The following is a 22,375-nucleotide window of genomic DNA, read 5'->3' as shown; positions in this document are numbered from 1 at the left end:
CCTTGAGCTCCTTTCAAGGATCTGAGAAGTTCCGTTCTCCCCAGTTTTGCCAATCGGTTGCAACCTTTACTGTCTCTCCTCCTCTACTGCCAAGGGCAGAGCGGTCCGTCCGAGGACCTTGGTACACGGAACAGTGCACGAAAAGCTACGAATGGGGCCAGTAATCCGGGAAGAGATAGTAGCGCCTCTCTTCCCTCCCCTCCCTTCCTCTCCTTCTTTCTTAAAACACTTTGTGAGAGTGATTTATAAGAGCCAAAGAGGCCTGCCAGTTAATGCCGGGAAATTTATTATCATTTGTTATCTAACAGTCTGTCTATCTCCATATATCTATCCATTCTTCTGCTTATTAATACGATTTTGCTACATGACGCTGCTTGTCTGAGGCTGTTTAGGCTTCTGTGCTGTAAACTGAGGAATAAATACCATTCAGTACAATGAGCTTTCAACTTAATGTGAACTGAGCTGTACACTGGAGAAGCTGTACACTTCAGCTTTTCTGAAGTGGGACAGGTGTGTGTGTGTGTGTGTGTGTGTGTGTGTGTGAGAGAGAGAGAGAGAGAGAGAGAGAGATTGGGCTCTGACGAATGGTGCAGAGCTGCTCACAAAATCAAGAGTTGTGTGGGATTCTGGCATGAAGTTCTTATACCCCCTTCTAAAGTGAAAGCTTATGGTATGACATGGACAAAAAATGGCCATACCAGACATATTAATATCATGGCAATATATCTTCATCCTTCTCTGATGCATGGTATACATTATTTGCACTAATTTGAAGAGCATTACTGCTCTAAAAGCAGAAAGAAAAGATGGACAAGGTATATGTGCATGTACAATGAACCATTTTTTAAGGAGCTATGAGTTGGGGATATAAGTACCTTCTTTCTGTGAGTTGCTTCACAGTTTCTGTTTCCTTAGGTGATGGTTCAAAAGTCGTTGGAGTCAGGGTGATATGAAAGCATGCATTTTGATATGTATATAATGTATATATATTGCAACTTAGGCATGTGCAAAAATGGAGTTCAAAACATTTTGCACCCTCTTATTTGTTGCTTTCACGCTTTTCTAACACCGAAAGGAAATCATTTAAAATCTCAAACTTCACATCTGCATGTACAGTAATTAATCAAAGAAATAAACAAGTGTGCAAAGGAGAACACCCTTTGTTTATGTAGGGGAAAACAAATATGGTCATTTGTCCCTGCCTTCTGAGTAACTTGAAAGGAGGGTTGATAACCAGGGCCTTTATGGTTAATGTTTTTTAAACTTCATATGAAAATGGAGTTGGGAAGTTACTCTTGGACTGCTGTAATGGGCTCCAAAGAGTCAGAAAAAACTGGTGGTGGAGGAGTTTGGGTCAAGTGTGGTGATTACTCAGGTTTGTATATTTTGTAAGCCTTATGAAATGGGCTGCAGGGGAAAGCTCTGGCAAAGGGATACAAGAACTGTTAGCCAGAACCATTAGGAGATAATAAGTAAAGACAACTTAGTCCCAAGGAAGCAGGGAGTGTGAGAAAGAGACTCCAAATAACCCACCTTGATTCTACAAGGTGTAAGGAAGAACTCTGGCAGGCTGTCTAGACTCTGTTAATTATAATCTACAACATGTTTCTGAACCTTGGCAAATTTAAAATATATGGGCTTCAACTCTCAGAATTCCCCCAGCCAACAAGGAAATTCTAGGAGTAAGTCTGGCTGGGGAATTCTGGGAGTTGAAGCCTAAACATCTTAAAGTCTATGCAGATTCTCAGTCATCCAGGTCATGGTTGTCCCAAAGGTGCTTTTCCCAAGAAGCACCTGGTTTTTCTGGTTTTTCTCTGAAGACGTTTCCCTTCTCATCCAAGAAACTTCTTCAGCTCTGATTGGATGGTCAGTCCTTCCATTCCCCACCAACATTTCTGTTGTTAAGTGAAACATTGGTTAAGTGAGTTTTGCCCCACTTTATGACTTTTCTTGTCACAGTTGTTAAGTGAATCACGGCAGTTGTTAAGGTAGTATCCTGGTTGTTAAGTGAATCTGCCTTCCCCATTGACTTTGCTTGTCAGAAAGTCGCAAAAGATGATCACGGGATCCTGGGACACAAAAAAGGTCATAAATATGAATCAGTTGTCAAGCATTTAAATTTCGATTCCATGATCAAGGGGACGCTGCAAAGGTTTTAACTTTTCATAACCTTTTTTCGTAACAGTCATTAGCCACATTTTTCAGTGCCATTGTAACTTTGAACGGTCACTAAATGAATTGTTGTAAATCAAGGACTACCTGAATTAATCCTCCCAGTAAACCAGACAGGAAACACAACAAGATGAGCTAATTGTGCTCTATTGAAAAGCTACATGAAGATAATCTTGCAAGTCTGAAAGTATAGATCTCCTGCTGTCACTTTTAACTCCCTGATCCATTAGGTAAAGGTAAAGGTTCTCCTCGCACATATGTGCTAGTCGTTCCCGACTCTAGGGGCGGTGCTCATCTCTGTTTCAAAGCCGAAGAGCCAGTGCTGTCCGAAGACATCTCTGTGGTCATGTGACTGGCATAACTCAACGCCAAAGGCGCACAGTTACCTTCCCACCAAAGGTTGTCCCTATTTTTCTACTTGCATTTTTTACATGCTTTAGAAGTGCTAGGTTGGCAGAAGCTGGGACAAGTAACGGGAACTCACCCTGTTACGTGGCACTAGGAATTCAAGCTGCTGAACTGCTGACCTTTTGATCGACAAGTTCAGCATCTTAACCACTGAGCCACCACACCATAAGGGCGGGTCTTTCTTAAGTTCTTTCTCTGTTAAGCAACTGTGGGCTTCCCTCTCTTGTCTCCTAGGCAGCTTTCCTTCCTCTCATCCCTCAAGATTATTCTCACATACCATTACAGTGTGTGAGTTACAATCTTCCCATTTAGAAGGCATCCAACTGGTGAAAGATACCATTATAGACTGTTGTCTTCTGTAATAGATCCCACTTCAAGGCATGTAACAGTTCAGTAGAATAAATATTGCAGTAGAATCTCCTCGAAGCAATCTCTGTTGAATCCAGTATATTATATCCCACAAAGTTTCTTTCTATCTCTCCAGAATGTACATGGGGCACAGGAAGGAGGATTGAAAGTCTTAGTACTGCTAAAAAAAAAGTGTATTGGGGTAGGAATTTCTGGCTAATTCTAAAATTGCACAATATAACAACCAAGCTGATAAACCTTACTTTTAATGTCCTATTTAGGTGAGGACTAAAGTCTTTGTTTTTTTCCTCTTCTGGCTCATGATTATGGATATATCATTAGTTCAATTGTCATATTAAAGGGAGAGAACTCAGAAATTAAAATGATTTGCAGTCCCCATTCTTCATTTCTCTGCCTTTAGAAGCAGTTATTTGATACATAAAGCATGATGACTTTACTGAATATTTTGACTACGAACATGCATGGAACCCTCAAGTAGCATTTGATGACTGTACAGGTGCTGAAGGTCACAACAGATTATTGCCTACTGGGCAGTAGCAGAGATGCGGTGGCGAAAATAGGAGGCAAGAACATTATGTGCATCCCTTTGAGATGTACAAAATAAAGTTGGACTATAAATGTAATAATAATAATAACCAATACAGTTTGGTTGTTTTATCCTGTTTTGCTTTTAATTATTACCCACTCAAAGTCATATATATGAAATGAGTGGTTGTATAATGTATTAAACAAATAACTAAATAATAACACCAATAATAGTACCTAAAAGGAGGATTGTTTCAGTTGGTGAATATGCTAATACTATATGGAGTTATTTTAACAATTTAAATGCTTGATACATTGTCTACAATGCAGTATGTAAGTGGAGTAATGATAATCTGTAATTAAGTCCTAATATTCTTATCTATGAGAACCATTGGCATAGTTGTTAAAAGTATCAAGCTAAAACTGGGAGACCATGATTTCTAATCTTGGTTTAGGCACAAAGCCAGCTGGGACACTTGGGCCAGTCACTCTCTCTCAGCTCTAAGAAGAGGGCAATGGCAAATCTGTAATGAATCCTGCCAAGGAAACTTTAAGGACTAATCCAGGCAATTCTCAAGAATCAATAGTAACTCAAAGGCAAGCAAGCAAATAAACAAGCACCAAGCAAATGCTAAGCAAGAAAGATAGCCACTGATAAATCTTAGTATCCTTTTGAAAAAAAAAAACCTTGCAAGAAAACTGCAGGGATTTGTCCAGGCAGTCTCCGACAATCGGACATGATTGAACAGAAGAAAAACAAATCTTATCTACAAACATATACGTCAAATGGTAATTTGCAACTGTACTTAATGTAATAAATGTTAAGTAAGTAATATGACTCTGTTAAGCATGGACACTATCATACTTTGTTTTGCAGTCTATTTCTCAAGTGAAAAGTTTAGTTAAATCTAAAATATTCTGTATCCATCATGTTCCTACCTCTGCTGATTATGGCATCATTATTTTGATATGAAGTGATCTTAAAGATACTTCCAACTTTTATTTTAAATCCCAGAATTTGAATCAATGCTGGAATTGCAGTGCTTTAGATAAGGCATAGAAAAGGCTGGCAGCTGAAGGGTTTTTGATGGAAGCGTCCCTGAAAATGATAGCCTGGTCTATTTTCTGTCATGTTGTTTACAGGGAAATTTTGTTGCAACCAGAAATTCACAAGACTAATGTCTGAGTGTTGTTGTTTTTCTTTATGAATGTTATATGTGCCTTAACTGCTACACAAAATTGTACTGAATGAGATAGGTGGCTATACAAATCTGATTAATAAATAAAGTAAATAAATTTAAAAAGGAATATGCATATATATTTACATGAATGTGCAAGATGAGAAAGGCACGCTAATTTGATCTGGAGGAGATTTTCAATATGTTATCAAATAATTAACCATAACCGTATATTAAAATGTGACATTAACTGGGATGCTTTAAAATATCCTTAGAAGTTTCAGAATTAAGTATACAGATGTTGTGTTATGTCATCCTCACTTGTATGGCGCTTTACATGAATTATACACCCTCCTCAGAAGTGAAGAATTTTTTTCCTATTTTTACACATATGTTTTAAAATATACTTAAAGTTAAATGTTTTTAAAAAGTAAAATAAAATAAAATAAGGTGAGGTGAGATAAGGTGAAGCAAAGTGAACAATTCAGAGCTACATGCCAGAGGATATGTATTAAATATCTTTGAAATACTTCTGCAAAAATTTTTTTAAAAAATGTATGTAAGATATTTTATGGCTTTAGTCCATATAATTCAATTAACTTGCTTAAAAATAATTTGAATTTATTTTACAGCTGTATTCACTTGGTGGAGTATGGCCATGTCCACATCTCATGTTACAAAAGCTTTGTTATGGATTAGGATATAATTTTAAGTTATTAGAAAAAAATGTTCGCAGACAAAATAATGAGAAAAAAGCTATGGTGTTATAAAACAATAAAGATTACAGCAATGAAACTTATCTGGCGCAATTTAAAATCCATTCACTAAGAAACCTTGACAGGATCTGCCTTCCAGATACTGCACATTTGGAAACAATATATCTCCATTTAAATGCAGATGTGCAGTTTTCTCCAGAGGGCAGTTGGTGAATCTTTTGACTGAACTGCTGGTACTTGAAAAACTAACTGAAGATTTCCCCATGAACAAGGGACCGTTTCAAGTCAGCTATTTGAATAATGATTATAAATTTTCTCTGATATTGCAGGTTTCTATTGATTTTTATTGCCTTTGGAAAAATAACCCTTTTTAAAAAAACAGCCATCTTTTTCTTCACTCTATCCATAGAATGTCTATGGATAATACTATAATTGAAAAACAAGTTCCTTGCTTTTTCCACTGCCATGATGGTTGCATGTGAATTCTTCCCCCATCAAATGGATAGGGCAGACGTCTTTTGATTTTGACCTAGATTTCTCTTGATTATTCCTATATAGGGAGCACCTGGTAATTTCCCGCAGGGAAAATAGGAGAACAACTGTTGATGCCAGCTAGCAGAGATGCATGGAGAAAAGGGGAATGGTGCACCTGCAGTTTAACTCTATTGCTCCTTGAAGATTTTATTAGGACAGAAGGATGAGAAGGGGTGCTTAGTTAATGGTGTGTGTGTGAGAGGGGAGGCTCTGGTCTTACAAATATTTTATTTGCTTTTTGTGCTGGTGATTTTAGGGTTCAAACAGCATGACAATTTCACACAAAGAAATCAGTAGAAAATATTTTTAGACAGATGGCAAACATTGCACGTTTTAAGTTATGCTTATGTTTGTTTAAAATGGGATGCCTCCACTGGATATCTCAAATTCTTAAGCACCATCCTCCAATTTAAGGGTGCCATTCGTACATGGCTGGAAAACTATATTGGATTCCTCAGCTAGGGAATAGCAATAAAATCCCAAGCATTTAGGGCATCAGGAGTATAGGTTTTTTCTTGGTCATCCTCAACCATCCTTCTTGGTTCAGATTCTACTGTATGTAATAATTAACACATACAGATAATTATTGTTACAAATAATTAAGAGCCATGGGGGCACAGTAGTTAGAAAGAAGTATTGCAGGCTAATTCTGCTTACTGCCATCTACCAGCAGTTTGGCAGTTCAGTTCTCACCTGCTCAAGATTGACTCAGCCTTCCGTCCTTCTGAGGTCAGTAAAATGAGATCCCGGATTGTTGGGGGCAATATACTGACTCTGTAAACCACTCAGAGAGGGCTGTAAAGCACTGTGAAATGGTATATAAGTCTAAGTGCTAGTGCTATAATGAGATTTACTCTATGCAGAATTTTCAATATTTCTGTAATTTTATTGTTAAAAGTTGGAACATATTATAAAAACTAGTATGGGAAGGATGTTTTGAGAAATTCAGTGTAACTTTCAGGGTATGATGATGATGTGAAGAGATGCAAGCTGAAATTCTTGAAGTCCATGAAGCTTCAATGTACTATTTTGAGTAGAAAAAATTCTATATGGAAAATATACCTTGAGGTAAGATGGACAGCCTATATACATTTTACAAATAAATGCAATAAATAAATATCTGTATGTGAATATTCACATAGGTTCCAACTGCATCATAGTTATTATTATTATTATTATTATTATTGGGATGAGCCTGTTTTCTGGAATACATAGTTGAAGTGGTTTTTTAACATATAAAATACAGTAGCTAGCCTTACCTGAAATTTCTGTAACCAGGATTGAAATTTTGATTCATTCTGAATGCCAACTCTATACTCTGAAATTTTATATAGGCGTTCCTATGGCTGGATCTTCTGCTATCTTGATATGACTACTTTATTTCATCCAATGTTTAGCCTTCAGTGCCTTTAATGTCCCAGCTTTTTGTGGCTGGTAGAGCTGTGCAATGCACTGAATTTATGGAGAAAAGGTGGTTTTGAGCATGTGTGGGCAAACATGTAGCATTGGTCTACTGCTCCTTTTCCAAATTATACTATATCTGAGCGGTGCTGATGTAGTGGGAATATTAATGGTTGATGCATTTTGTGTATGATCAACGTTGTTGGGTTTATTTTTTGTTTTATTCTTATGATTATTTTGTTTTATACCATATACTGCTAAGGCTTTCAGACAGAAAAGCAACTTGCAATTGTAAATTAAATATATGGGAATTTTGCTTTTTTTAAAAATAGATAACAATACTACTTTTTATTATTTCATTGTACTTATTCATGATTTTAAAGTAAGAATTCAGTGGAAAAATTCTGTAGAATATACTTATTTGCTTTAAGGGTGGACATTATCACACACACCATTCTGTGATCTGTTGGTAACAAAAATAAAATAAATCGAAACATGCAGTACTTGTATGCATATATTTACATACACACAGAATTATTTTATTTACTCCACCTAACATGCCAGACAGTACCAAAGACTCTAAGTGATGAACAATCTAATCACAAAATACATATCCATAAGGAAAAAGGAAAATAACCCGCTCCCACTTTCAATCAAAGCATCCCCTCTTTTGCTAGATGGAACAGATGATAGTGTTCCTAATGGCTGTTTCTGATCCCTAGCAAACAGCTAGCACATAAAGAAGGAACCTGGAGGTAATTTGAATTGATCAGACAAGAAGATGAACATGGAAGTAGATGGTTTTTCAGGCAACTAGATCTGAAACATGTAGGCTTTATAGGAGACACCCTGAATTACACCCAGAAGCTAACCAGCAGCCAATACAGCTCCCTAAGCAGTGGCAGATACCCATCATTGCTCTGGCTTCTATGTTCAGTCTAGTGGTGGGATTCAGCCAGTACACACCACTTCAAGAGAACCGGTTGTTAACTTTCTGAGCAGTTTGGTGAACTGGTTGTTGGAAGAAATCATTAGGGCAGAGAACCAGTTGTTAAATTATTTGAATCCCACCACTGGTTCAGTCCCAGCTGCAACTTCCAAATGGCATACATATAGAAATGATTTGCCATCATCAATAATTAAGTTTGACTGTAGGCAGATTTTGTGTACTTTCGTACGACCTAAGACAAGGGTGTCAAACTCGTGGTGTCATGTTGCTGCCACATGACATATAGCAACATTTTTCCCTTCGTGGAGCTGGGGCAGGTATGGCCTGGCACATGACACATCTGCCCTGTGGACCACCAGTTTGACACCCCGGCCCAAGATATGAACACTGACCTTCTTCAAATAAATATACTTATGCTGATTCTTCATATATGATTTCATGAACAATCAAGTGTAGAGAAGAAATGTGAAATATAACCCAACCAGCTCTTTTTGTTTTCTTTCTAATGTTTTCCCACAAATGTGTGTCATCTGTCTGTCTGTCTGTCTGTCTGTCTGTCTGTCTGTCTGTCTGTCTGTCTATCTATCTATCTATCTATCTATCTATCTATCTATCTATCTATCTATCTATCTATCTATCTATCTATCTATCTAGTTTTCCCCAAAATAAGACATCCCCTGATAATAAGCCCTATCGGGTTTTTGACCACATGGCAACAAGGCCAAGCACTAATTTCAGGGTTCAAAAAAATATAAGACAGGGTCTTATTTTCAGGGAAACATGGTTATCTATCTATCTATCTATCTATCTATCTATCTATCTATCTATCTATCTATCTATCTATCTATCTATCTATCTATCTATCTATCTATCTATCTATCTATCTATCTATCTATCTATCTATCTATCTATCTATCTAATCTTCTATACTCCAGCATCCATAGCAACGTTGCTGAGACTTGCCTTTCTTAAGCCATTACTTGATATCATCCCTACGGCACAATGACAGTAAGATACTGTGGGAGCCAAAGCAGTTATGCAATATGAAACTATAATCCTAATTGTATCTGATGTGCCTTTCTGGTCAGAGAAAGCTCCCAAGATGATTTTCAAGATAACAGAAGTTTAAAAACTTTAGAACACCGAACAATATAAAGCAGAAAACAATTTTAAAAATAGGTCAGATCACAATATGATAACTAATTTGTTTTGCTTATTTTATTTAATTTGCAAAATGTGTTATAGTTCTGATTTTTATTTAAAAAATATGAGTGGATCACATTTCAAAAATTACATAATGCAAATAATAAATTACCAAAACCTATTTTAAAATAGCCACTGAACTAGGCTGCAAATTTAAATAAAAACAGATAATTTTGATAGAAAATTATTTATTTTATTTATTTTGCAATACAAAATGTATGCATTGCTTTTTATTTTAAAAAATGAAAAAGGTTCATATGTTTAAAATTGCATAATTGACACAATAAATTGTCAAATATATATATTTTTAACAAATAATACTAATTGTAAAGAATTCTAGGACAGAAGTGATGGTAAATAGAGAAATCAAGGAATTTAAGAATTAATTAGTTTTTAATTTATGGCAGAAGTCATTTACCATAGTAGCTGTTTCAGTGTTTGTGCAAAGTATATTGAACTTGTGAGTGCCACAGAACAGATTGGCTGCTTCTACAATATGAATCAGGGGTGTGATACACTCAGCAAGATGAAGAGGATGATATTATAAACTTTGTTCCTTGCAAAGGAGTCCAAAATGATATTTTAACAAACAGTAAAAACAGTATTCAATAAAATAAAGTATCAATAATCAAAGAATTAAAATACAATCTCCATTCTTAAAAAGTAATCTACAAAATAGTCTGATCCTGGCTCACTGTCATCCTACTAATGTCTGAGTAAATTTTCGATAGGGTTCTGGATGTCTTCTCCAGAATACATGGAAGGGATAGACTAGAATAATAAAGTTGGAAGGGACCTTGGAGGTCTTCTAGTCCAACCCCCTGCCCAGGCAGGAAACCCTACACCATTTCAGGCAAATGGTTATCCAACATCTTCTTAAAAATTTCCAGTGTTGGAGCTTTCACAACTTCTACAGGCAAGTTGTTCCACTGATTAATTATTCTAACTGTCAGGAAATTTCTCCTTAGTTCTAAGATGCTTCTCTCCTTGATTAGTTTCCACCCATTGCTTCTTGTTCTACCCTCAGGTGCTTTTGAGAATAGTTTGAATCCCTCTTTTTTGTGACAATCCCTGAGATATTGGAATACTGCTATCATGTCTCCCCTAGTCCTTCTTTTTATTAAACTAGACATACCCAGTTCCTGCAACCGTTCTTCATATGTTTTAGCCTCCAGTCCCCTAATCATCTTTGTTGCTCTTCTCTGCACTCTTTCTAGAGTCTCAACATCTCAAATGGATAGGTTTATATGGATGGGGTTGGTTGTTCAAATAACCTGCTCCTGAGCTGTTTAGGGCTTTAAAAAAACCCCTGAAATTACTGATAAATGCTTGGAAACTAAGAGGTATCTAGTGCAGTCCTCTCACACATTTGAGTATTCATTAAGGGGTTCTGTTGAACAATTTATCCATAGCATTGTGCACAAGTTGTATAGCTTATATGAGCAGCACAATATAAACATGTTACTTATTCATATTACTAGAGTACGAACTATCATGCCAAAATTTCCCCTATCCAGATAAGATGGTAGCTTCTGTGGAAACCCATCGCTATTAATCAGCATATTTAGCTATGAAGATCACTTGGCTGCCAGTGATAAGGATTAATCTTCAGGTTCCAGGCTTACATCTAGCAAGAATGTAAGAGCTTTTGAACTCAGTGAAGCTTTCTGGAGAATAAGCAAACGTAGGTTTATGCATTCTGAACCCCAAACACCTGTTGGGAATTTGGCAACAATTTTCTTTCCTCCTCTGTACAGCTACTTCCTGTTATTAGTCATATTTTATCCCCAAATTTCTCTTTACTTCCTTTCCTGTTGTAGTTATATCTCCCCCTCCCTATCACCATATCTTTATTCATCTCTTTCTGCTATTCTTCATGGAAAGACAGAGTGGGGAATGTGTTGGGCTTCAGGTTTTTAGAGACCATGGTCTAAAGAACAGATTTCCTGATGTTTCACCAATAACTGTAGCTGGCATCTTCAGAGGCAAAGTGGTCTGTGCTAGGCAGGGACTGTCTGGGCTGTTGTCTTCTGTAAGTTCTGTCCTGGCTGTGAAGACAGGAGCCCAACTTACGGGACCGTCTGCTGCCACCGATTGCCTCTCACCGACCCGTGCGCTCTCACAGAGAGGGACTCCTCAGGGTGCTGTTGGCCAGGCAGTGCCGACTGGCGACACCCAGGGGAAGGGCCTTTTCTGTGGGGGCTCCCACCCTCTGGAACGAGCTTCCCCCAGGACTTCGCTAACTTCCTGACCTTCGAACCTTCCGCCGCGAGCTTAAGACACATCTATTTATTTGCGCAGGACTGGACTAGAATTTTTAAATTTTAAATTTGGTTTTAATGGGGTTTTATTATTTATATTTCTATTTTAAATATTCGGCCTATTGAATAAGTTTTTTAAATTAATGTTTTATTCTGTATATACTTATGTTTTTATGTGGCTGTAAACCGCCCTGAGTCCCTAGGGAGATAGGGCGGTATAAAAGTATGAACAAATAAAATAAAATAAATCCTTGCTGGATTAGCTTTGTCCCTGAAGATGCCTGCTGCAGTTGCTGGTGCAACATCAGGAAATCTGTTCTGTAGAGTTCGGTCATTAAATCCGATAAGTCCATAATTACCCAAGAGATATTGGCCATGAAATCCTACACCAGTCTATAGAGGGGATGTATGTGAGGACAGAATATTTTCTGTCTACAAATGCACATATAGTGCAGATTAGTTTTTACAAAAGGGGTGCCACATCCATTTAATCCATTTTTTTGGGAGGGGAGTCTTGTCTGTCATTTTTGGACCTAGCTTTTGGTCAGTGTGTGAATACATACCCACATGTAGATGCAGTATATGCTCACATTTACTTTTCAGTTTTAGATATAGTCACTTCTAAATTGACTAAGAAGCTAGGAATAATACCAGATGCATCGTTCTTTTTTTTTAACAGAGGGACAATCATTTTAAATTCAGAGTTATTTTTTTTCAGGTAAATATGGTTCCTTGCATAAATCAGAGATGGCTCTCAACAATACGCTATTGGGGATCTCTATTGCCCTTTGTTACTAGGATACAGCCTAAGGGCATAAGAGATGATGTTACAGCTGCCTACTAACACAAGAAGTCTTGTCTATTCCTAGATTGAATTCTGGATCTACCATAGCGTTCTGGAGCTTCCCCATCTGGTCCCCGGCCTGTGGTTGATGTTTATTATTTAGTGGCACTGTTTTGTTTCGTTAATTTTCTTTACAGTTAATTTTGCTGTCTATTAGTTTATTTTAGTCTGGGCTATCTGTTTGATTTAATATTTTTTTATGTTTGTTCTACTTTTGTATGCCATCCAGAGTCTACTGGAGTTTAATGGCCAATAAATTTAAAAAATTAATAATAAAAATAATAGTAATCTCCCTAAGATTGATATAGAAAAGAGATTTGTGAAAATAATGGAAGGTGGCTAAAGAAGAGTGATTTTTTTTAAAAAAAAAGAATAGATGTAGAAGCTCTTTTCTTTCAGCGATACAAATGTTAGCTTGTCTTTCAATTACCATCAGTTGAACAAGGTATAGAAAAGTGCTATAATTCCAGAAAAATATGCAACTACTGGTATTCTTCATGCTCTTTTGGACCTGAATCCAAAATATTGCCTGACTTCAGTAATACATATGGTTACCTACCTTCCAATAATCTATTCCAGTGTTTTCATCTTTTGTCACATTAAGAGCTATAATAGTTTATTGATAACTTCATGCTGCCTTAGGGCTTCAGGCTGCATATGACTGTTCCATACATATTTACCAGAGGATAAACCACAAAGACTTGGTAGGGCTTATTTCTGGTTTTACAGAAATTGGTTCCATTGTTTTTATGAGACTTAGATAGCTTCTGGCCATGGCTTTTATTTTTCCATTGCTCTTCTCATTCCTGATGTTTTATGAGCCCCTAGGTATCACCATCTTTCTTTTATAATCTGTATGGTTTTCCCCACCTTTTCTTCAGACAAAACAGGGAAAAATAGGATGACTTTGTTGATAAGTAAAAGTGCAAATCTTATAGAAAAAAAGCTAAAAAAAGTAAAATTACAGTATTGATGTAATCACTCTTCATGCTATCAATCTGTAGTGTGGAAATTTGGTTGAAATAAGTGGGATATTCAATAAATGGATTTGGAATAGGAATATAAAACATTCCTAAGACTTTAAAGATACATCTTTAAATTCTTTAAATTTAAATATCTTTGAGTAAATTAAATTCCTATCTTTAAATTAGGACAGGAAATAAATTGAAGAATTTCCTGCACCTCTGGTCATTTTGAGCCATGTCACAGGATGGAAGCGAAGACATTTATATCTTTTAAATATTGGATTTATATTCTGCCTTTCTTCCAGGAACTCAAGGTGGCATACCTAATATACCCTTCTCCAGTGTTTCCCTATAACAACCTTATGAGGTAGGAACACAGAGAAAGGTTGGACCATTTAGTTTCCATAGTTGAGTATGAACTTGAATCTGGGTCCTCTAATATTTTAAAGTTTCCACTATTTAGGATAGAAAAATTGCTCCTCCTGGAATTTCCTATCAGTTGTAATTTTTAAGGTACAGAATTCCTGATTCCTCTTTCTGTCTGCAACTGTCATACTTAAAAGCTTTTGCTTCAAGGGAGGCATAAGAACTGTGCAATTTTGGTATCTATTTATAAAAAGTGCATATCTAAAAGTTTTTTCTACACATGCTGCTGTAAACTTAACTTACTTGAATTCTATGAAGTTTATAAAAAAATTGCTTTGCACTGTACAGCTTGGCATAAGCTTCACTGAAATGTGATGCCATTGGTTTTTCAGTAAAGGTTTCTTTCTGCAGGGCTGCAAGCAGGCATCAGCTGCTACAACTAGGGAGCAAATCAGCCATTATACTTTAGGCAGCCTTTTTCTCAAGGTTTCTTTTCCACACAAGAAGCATCATCTTTTCTTTTCTTTTTTTTAAAAAATAGTGTCAGACTTTGCATTTGGCTCATATAATCAGATCAGAGTCAAGATCATTGCTGCAGACTAGAAAAGGCATCCTTAAGACATTTGTCCTTGAAACTGCACCAAACTCTTGGAAGAACCCAGAACCTGTGAGTATGATTTAGGCAACAATAGCACGGTGCAAACCTGCAATCAACTATTATACAGTATCCGATTAGCCCTCTGTTAGGCATTTTTATCTCCCTCTTCCCACATTATTTTACATTCATTCTCAATTCGTTCTGAGGAAACAAATCAATTCAGGCTTCTGATACAGTGACTTTGCAGTAGATGAGCTGGTAAAATGTTTGATTTAACTCTTCATTGCTTTCTAGAAGCTGATGAGATAGGCACGGTAGCCAATAAGCTCTAGGGAACTTTTCTGCTTCTTGTCTTTTAATGTTATTGTTTAGAATTTAAATGAGTGCTTTTGTCTACCTAATAAACAAGAGACAATTTTCTCCATATGCCACTTCAGACGAACAGTAAATGAATGAAGCAAATGCATTCCATCGGCATCTACCTTAATTAGCACTGAAACTTGGGTGTTAGCAATCTTATTTTATTGGTAAATGATAACTATTGTTTTAACCGAGTTCTCCTCTTGTCTATTTTGACTATCCTGGTTAAGTTTCTTTGCTTGGGCTGCAGTCTTATTAAAACTGTACTGAAACATTCTGTGTCTGCATTTCAGGGACATCCTCCCCCCACCCTCACCCCCCCCCAAAAATAAAAATTAAGGTTTGGAAAAAGTAACTGTTGAAAAGAAAGGAATCTGCATGGATGAAAACAACCCACAAAACAGAATCCTCATTACACTTACTCTTTAAAAAGTGCACTTTTGGTTGGGGGGGATAATTTTCCGATGAAATTGGTTTATGATCAGAATGCCATATCTTAGTATAGCCTGCTTGCAGCTCTGACTAATAAAAATCTTTCCTTTTTAAAATTAAAGTTTAACAGGAATCATTTTATATATAAAATATATCTCAGGTTAGGCTGATTGATAGCTGAATTGTGATTTGTTAAGCATGTTCTCCATGAAATCCACAGTGGAATTGCACTCTATTTAACTAAAAAGTAGCAACCATGGATTCATCAGCCACTTACTACTGAATACAATGTCTGGCTGTAAACAATACAAATGAGTCAGGGTGGAAGAGGCAACCAGACATGAAATGATTTTGAAAGAAATTATAGTAATGGTCAGGCGATAAAGCATTGGTTTCTGTTTATTATTAAAAGAAAAGTATTTCAATTTTCCCATCACAAGGCTCAGTTTAAATAATGCTTATCTATAGGATTCATAGTGACATATGATCTGTTGAAAAAGTGAATTCTTCTAGGAATTTTGGGCTTGCTACCTTAGTAGGTACAAAATTAATATAAGAAAAAGTAAGTACAAAATTAATAAGAAAATCCAGGCTGGACCAATGCAGATTTATCATTTCTTACACTGACCAGTTTAAATTACTTTGGCAATTATCAAATCTAATCTTTTTTTTTTTAATATAGAATTACTAGAGCTAATTCTTAAATGTGTATAGAGAAATCTTAGCTGCCACTCCAAGGGTTGGATAAGGTTTGTTAGAACAGGAGATGGAATTTCAGGATCCAATTCTGGTCGGTCACCCGGGACCAGAGGTTTTATATTCTGAGCTTTACCACCCTATTTTGCTCCTTTATTCTTTTCATTAAAAAAAAAGGATGTGTTGCAGAATAACTTACACAAAATAAGTCAACCTAACTCAACTTTCTTAATTTATCCAGCTGCAGTTTGATAAATGCTTAGTGTGGATGGAGCTTCACTGATAATAGTGGAATTTACTCATATGTAAACATGGCCAAGTGGTTAAATTCAACTTTTGGTACAAAATGGTGATCTTCTGTATTCTTGAGTGCAAACGATATGATCAGATAACACATTTCCAGATGGCATCTCTTTTAGAAACTATATTGTACTTGTCTAGTATTTTTGAAGTTAAGTATATTATTATTTTATACTTCAGTTATCAAATATCTTTAGGGAGAAATATATCCTTCTCTGTGCAATATTGCAATGTGTGTTTCGCAGCAAGCAGCATTTATTTGGAAGGAAAAACATTGGCTCCAATTTCTTACTTTTTAGTCTGCATTTAAGCTTCTCATGACTTTCTGGACTCTTTGATGGATTTCAACTTTAGCTTTCTCTAAATCTGGAAGCAGGAAAGATCAAATAAGTCATAGCAGCACATTTTACTGAGATTTCTTTAGATTATTTAACCTATCTTTATTATTATTTATAAATAACTCAAGATGGTGAATATACCCAATACTCTTTCCTTCTCCAATTTTCTCCACAACAACAATCCTGTGCGGTGAGATAGAATGATTGGCTGACAGTCACCCAGCCAGTTTTCATGTCTAAGTTAGAATTAGAACTCATGGGCCCCTGGTTTCTGGCCTGTTACCTTAACCATTAGACCAAACTTAGCACCTTTACGAAAAACCATCAAGAAGAACTAATTGGGCCATGAGCTTTTGGAAAACAGGAATTCAAGCCAATAATTACAGTCAATAAATGTGAACTCTTGCCTCCAGGGGAATCATATCAGATTCTATGTAACTGAAATACTTTCAAATTAAAACTGATTTTAAATTAAAACTTTCAAATTAAAACTGATTTCAGAATTTGCATGCTGATCAGTGGATGGATTGTTGTGTTGGTTGCCAACCTGCATATTTGTTTTTCTAATATGAGCCTTTAATGCACTATGGATGTTCACATACACTTATTTTTAGTAGTATAGAAATTAGGGTAATATATTGTCCTTATTCAATTGATGAACCATATGTGATATGGATATGTGCATGGTATGCAATACCAAAATGGATGAAAGATCAGTTGTTACAGATTCTATAGTTGTGAGATTTTAAAGGAAACTTGGTAATTATTGAGGGTAATCTTGCAGAAAATTAAATCTTGACTTTTGCATGTGTGAAGAAGTTGGGCTTAACTCACCATAGATTTGTGGAGGTGAAAACAGCTTTCTGTTCAGTTGGTTCCTTGGTTACCTATCAGACTTTTGCTGTACAATGTTTCACTGCTCCAAAATGCACAGAAAGTTGATTGAACAATTTCTTAAAAAAATACAAGGATCAAACATCTTAAAACTCTTCTCAGTAGAGGTAATCCTAGCTTACTGACAGTAATTGGGACCAGGAAATTTATTGTTAAGTGACGTGGTAGTAAGGTGCAATGTGTCATGTGATCATGTTGACTTAGGACAGCAGTTCTGGCAGTCCCAGGGTCTGTGGTTAGATGAACCCTATGTGTTACTTGAATGCAATTTGCGACCTCCTGCTGGCTTTCTCATTGGAAACCTCATTACACTTTTCAGGAACCAGAAGTAAAGGTTGCAAATGGCAATCATGAGATTGAAAGATGCTACAACCCTCAGGTGTCGAGTACCTGAATTATGATCCCATGACAAGTGAGGATGCTGCAACAGCCACAATTTTGAGAACCCATCATAAGTCTCAGACCTCTGTGGCTCAGACTGGTAAGACAGTCTGTTATTAACAGCAGCTGCTTGCAATTACTGCAGGTTCAAGCCCCACTAGGCCCAAGGTTGACTCAGCCTTCCATCCTTTATAAGATAGGTAAAATGAGGACCCAGATTGTTGGGGGCAATAAGTTGACTTTGTATATAATATACAAATGGATGAAGACTATTGCTTAACACATTGTAAAGCCGCCCTGAGTCTTTGAAGAAGGGCGGGATATAAATTCAAATAAATAAAAAAAACTCTTCCTCATTCAGGATCACTGTAATTTCAACATTTGCTGAATGAGTGGACATTAAACAAGGACTACCTGTATTATCACGAAAAGGCAGGAGGAAGAAAATTCTAAATATCATCCTGAATTCTTAGCTAAAGAGAAGAATGTGCTAATTATTTTAGGTACAATTCATTTTTTTAAAAAGCTCAAAATTTTATCTTCTCTTCTGCTATTCAGTCCCCTAATAAAATTATACTAGCAGTTTGTAGAATATATCTAAAAATATTTTCTTCCTCATAAATTTGGAAGACAATGGAGCTCATTTTGCAGCAAACCTGTTTAGAAATATAGTCATGCAATGCAACTCTATGCACCTTTGCTGTACTTCTGTTGATGCAGCTTAAAATTGTTTCCTTTGCCACCTGAGTACCCTGCTGATTCATATTCAGTTTGTAATCAGCTACCATTCCAGGTTCTTAGTTATAAGCCAGGTATAATTACCAAGCTAGATAGAGCCCATTCTATATCTGTTCACTTAATTTCTGTTTCCTAACTGAAGAACATTGAATTTCTGTTAAATTTCATTATATTATTTTCAACTCATTTCTCTAACCTATTAAGAAATTTTATTTCTGACTTCTATGGTATTAGCTATCTCAACAACTTTTGCATGCTCTGCAGATTTAATAAGTATTCTGTTCACACCTCATTGGAGCTGTTAATCAAAACATTGAAAAGTACAGGATTGTTAGGCCTGTGTTGCCTCAATTGATATCTCACTCTAGGCTGATCAGGAGCCATTGACAAGCAATCTTTGGGCATGACCTTAAAATATTAAATCTCATTTTAATATTTATGCCATCCTGTCCATAATTTCTGATTAAAGCATTGAGGGCATTTTGTCATATGCTCTGCTGAAATCAAAACTAATTCTATCTGTAGCATTCCCAAAATTTACTCAGTATTCTTTTCTCTCACTTCAAACCTTGCATGGATTACATATTGAGATCATGATGTATATGTAAGTATTATTTTTTTGCAGTAAAGTAAACAATATAGATAGTCCTCAGTGAAGAACTGTGGTGGCGCAGTGGTTCAAATGCAGTATTGCAGGCTAATTTTGCCAGCTGCTAGCAGTTCGATTCTGACCACCTTCTATCCTTTCCAGGTCAATAAAATGAGGAACCAGATTGTTGGGAGCAATATGCTGACTCTGTAAACCACTTAGACAGGGCTATAAAGCACTGTGAAGCGGTATGTTAGTCTAAGTGCTATGTTATTGCTATTAACAATTACTGACCAGTCAAAGTTATTATAGACCTCCCCTAAGCTAATTAAGACCCAGTTCTGAAATTCCAACGTCAGTATTCCTGCCTTGATCATGTGACTGCATTTTCAGTATTTGACAACCAGCTTGGATTTACGTCCAGTCACAAGATTGCAATTCTTGCTGGTTTCTGGCAAAAAAATACTCATTGAAGAAAATAGGTTCATTTAAGGACTGTGATGTTTTCTTGATGATTTGGTGTTTGCTTAACAATCAGTGCAAAAAGGTTTGTAAAATCAGGCATGGTTATGTGGTGATCCACTTAATGACTGCCATGACTTACAACCATAATTCTGGGCTCAATTATGGCTGTAAATTGATTACCAGTAAATACTTAACTTTTTGGGGAGCAAAGTGGCTCTGGGCAGTATATATCTTTTTTCTTAATATAATTTTTTAGTTATTTTAGCCTCATAAGCATGTTTGTATCTAATTCCTCTTTCCTGGAGGCATATAATTACATTCTGATGTAACTGGTTTTTATTTTGAGTAAAAATGCATGATTTATATTTCGTTATAAATGAACATCACTCAAATTTAGGCTTAGAAGAAGCTTATTTCTCTGTGTATTTCTTAAAAATGAAATGCACCATTTAACTTGTAGCGCATATTCTACCAAATTCAGTAGGTGTCCAGAGTTTCTCTTTAGTGGTTGCCTTTAGTCCTTCCGTCTTTCCAAGGTTGGTAAAATGAGGACCCAGATTGTTGGGGGCAATATATTGATATTGTAAATCACTCAGAGAGTGCTATAAAAGCACTTTGGAGTGGTATATAAGTCTAAGTTCTGTTGCTATTGCTACTGTAGTTTGCCTTATTAGCTAGACAGTAATCAATCAATCAATCAATCAATCAATCATATATTTTTTTGTTTACATTTATATCCCGCCCTTCTCTGAAGACTCAGGGCGGCTTACAGTGTATAAGGCAATAGTCTCATTCTATTTGTATATTTACAAAGTCAACTTATTGCCCCCCCAACAATCTGGGTCCTCATTTTACCTACCTTATAAAGGATGGAAGGCTGAGTCAACCTCGGGCCGGGCTTGAACGTGCAGTAATTGCAGGCTACTGTGTTCTAATAACAGGCTTCTTAACAGCCTGAGCTATTATGGGCCATCAATCAATCAACCACCCAATCAAGCACCATAGAGCTGGGAGGGACCTTGGAGATCCCTTAGTTCAACCCCCTATTCAAGCAGGAGACTATAATAGTGATGGCTAATCTTTTTGCCATTGCATGCCAAAAGTGAGGGGAGTGCGGGGGCTGTCGCACACGCGTGTGCCCATACCCATATTTCTATGTGCCCCGTGCATGCGCGCATGACCCCCCCATGCTCCCCCCTGCTTTTGGCATGTGATGGCCAGTAGGCCCGTTTTTTTGCTCTCCCCAGGCTCCCAGAGCCTCTCTAGGAGCCTGGGAAGGGTGAAAACAGCATTTCCCACTTCCCTGAAGGCCCTCTGGAGGCTGGAAATGGCCCATTTGCTGACTTCCAGTGGGACTGGAAGGCCCATTTTTTGCTCTCCCCAGGCTCAGAGCCTCTCTCGGAGGCTCTTCATAGGCACTCCAGAGTCCGGAAACGGCCCAATTGCCGACTTCCAGTCCCACCAGCCCTCCACTCTCCCAGGCCCTCCAGAGGCAGGAAACAGCCTGTTTCCCTATTTCTGGTGGGTGCAGAAGGCCCGAAAATCAGCTGGCCAGCATGTGCATGTGCACCAGAGCTGAACTCACATGCTGTAGGTTCCCCATCATGGCTCTATAACATTTCAGACAAGTGACTGTCCAGTTTCTTTTTAAAAACCTCCAGTGATGAAGTACCTACAACTTCTGATGGCAAGCTGTTCCATTGGTTAATTGTCCTCACTGTTAGGAAGTTTCTCTTTAGTTCCAGGTTGCTTCTCTCCTTGGTTACTTTCCATCCATTGTTTCTTGTTCTGCCTACACGTGCTTTGGTAAATAAGTTGAGCACCTCATTTTTGTGGCAACCTCTTCAATACTGGAATACTGCTATCATGTCACCTCTACTGCCACTTTTCTCTAGACTAGCCAAACCCAAATTCTGCAATTGTTCTTCATGTTTTACTTTCCAGGCCTTTAATCATCTTAGTTCCTCTTCTTTGCACTTTTCCAGAGTCTCAACATCTTTCTGGTAATGTGGTGAGCCAAACTGGATGCACTATTCCAGGTGTGGCCTTACTAAGGCTTTATAAAACTGTACTAATATTTCACAAGAATTTGATTCTATGTCTATGCCTCTGTTTATGTAACCAAGGATTGTATTAACTTTTTTTGGCTGCTGCCCCACACTGCTGGCTCATATTTAAGTGATCATACACTAGGATAAAGCAGGTCTTCCAGACCTTTTACTGCCATCGCACAAAACGGTAGCAGGAGTAATAGAACGTCTAGAACTGATGTTGAGTTACTTAGTGGCATGCCACACTCCAGTCCTATGGCTATAGTGCTTGTCCCCAAATCATGCATAGGACAGATGTAGACACCAGTGGAAATCCCAGCAGTTATAGTTGCATGAGAGAGAATCTGTATTTTGGCCTACAAGGGATTTTATGACTGTTCCTTCAGCGTGATGGCTGAATTGTTTGAGATATAATTCATACAACTGAACGAATGGCTTTTGAAAATTAATAAGTGTGCGTGAATATTTGATTAAAAAGATTTGATTAAAAGGCAAATTTGGTAGATTTCTCCAAACAGAATCGAGTTTCTGAATGAAACTGTCAAATTAATTCCAGATTGATTTAATAGCTTGATCAGATTTTGTGTATATACAAACCCTCTCTTCTTTATGAATTACATCAATATTCCAAATTAAATCAAT

The 22,375-nt window shown here is 37.0% G+C and overlaps 1 protein-coding gene across 3 annotated transcripts in view; it reads left to right on the top strand.

Moving 5' to 3' along the window:
* The window catches only part of ESRRG (estrogen related receptor gamma), a 545,400-nt gene that overhangs the window by 32,069 nt on the left and 490,956 nt on the right, over window positions 1–22,375 (top strand). The window lies entirely within an intron of this gene.

Source organism: Ahaetulla prasina, chromosome 1 (assembly GCF_028640845.1).
Source record: "Ahaetulla prasina isolate Xishuangbanna chromosome 1, ASM2864084v1, whole genome shotgun sequence".
Taxonomy (NCBI): Eukaryota; Metazoa; Chordata; class Lepidosauria; order Squamata; family Colubridae; genus Ahaetulla; species Ahaetulla prasina.
The sequence above is the reverse complement of the archived record's forward strand: the minus strand, read 5'-3'. Positions and strand labels throughout refer to the sequence as shown.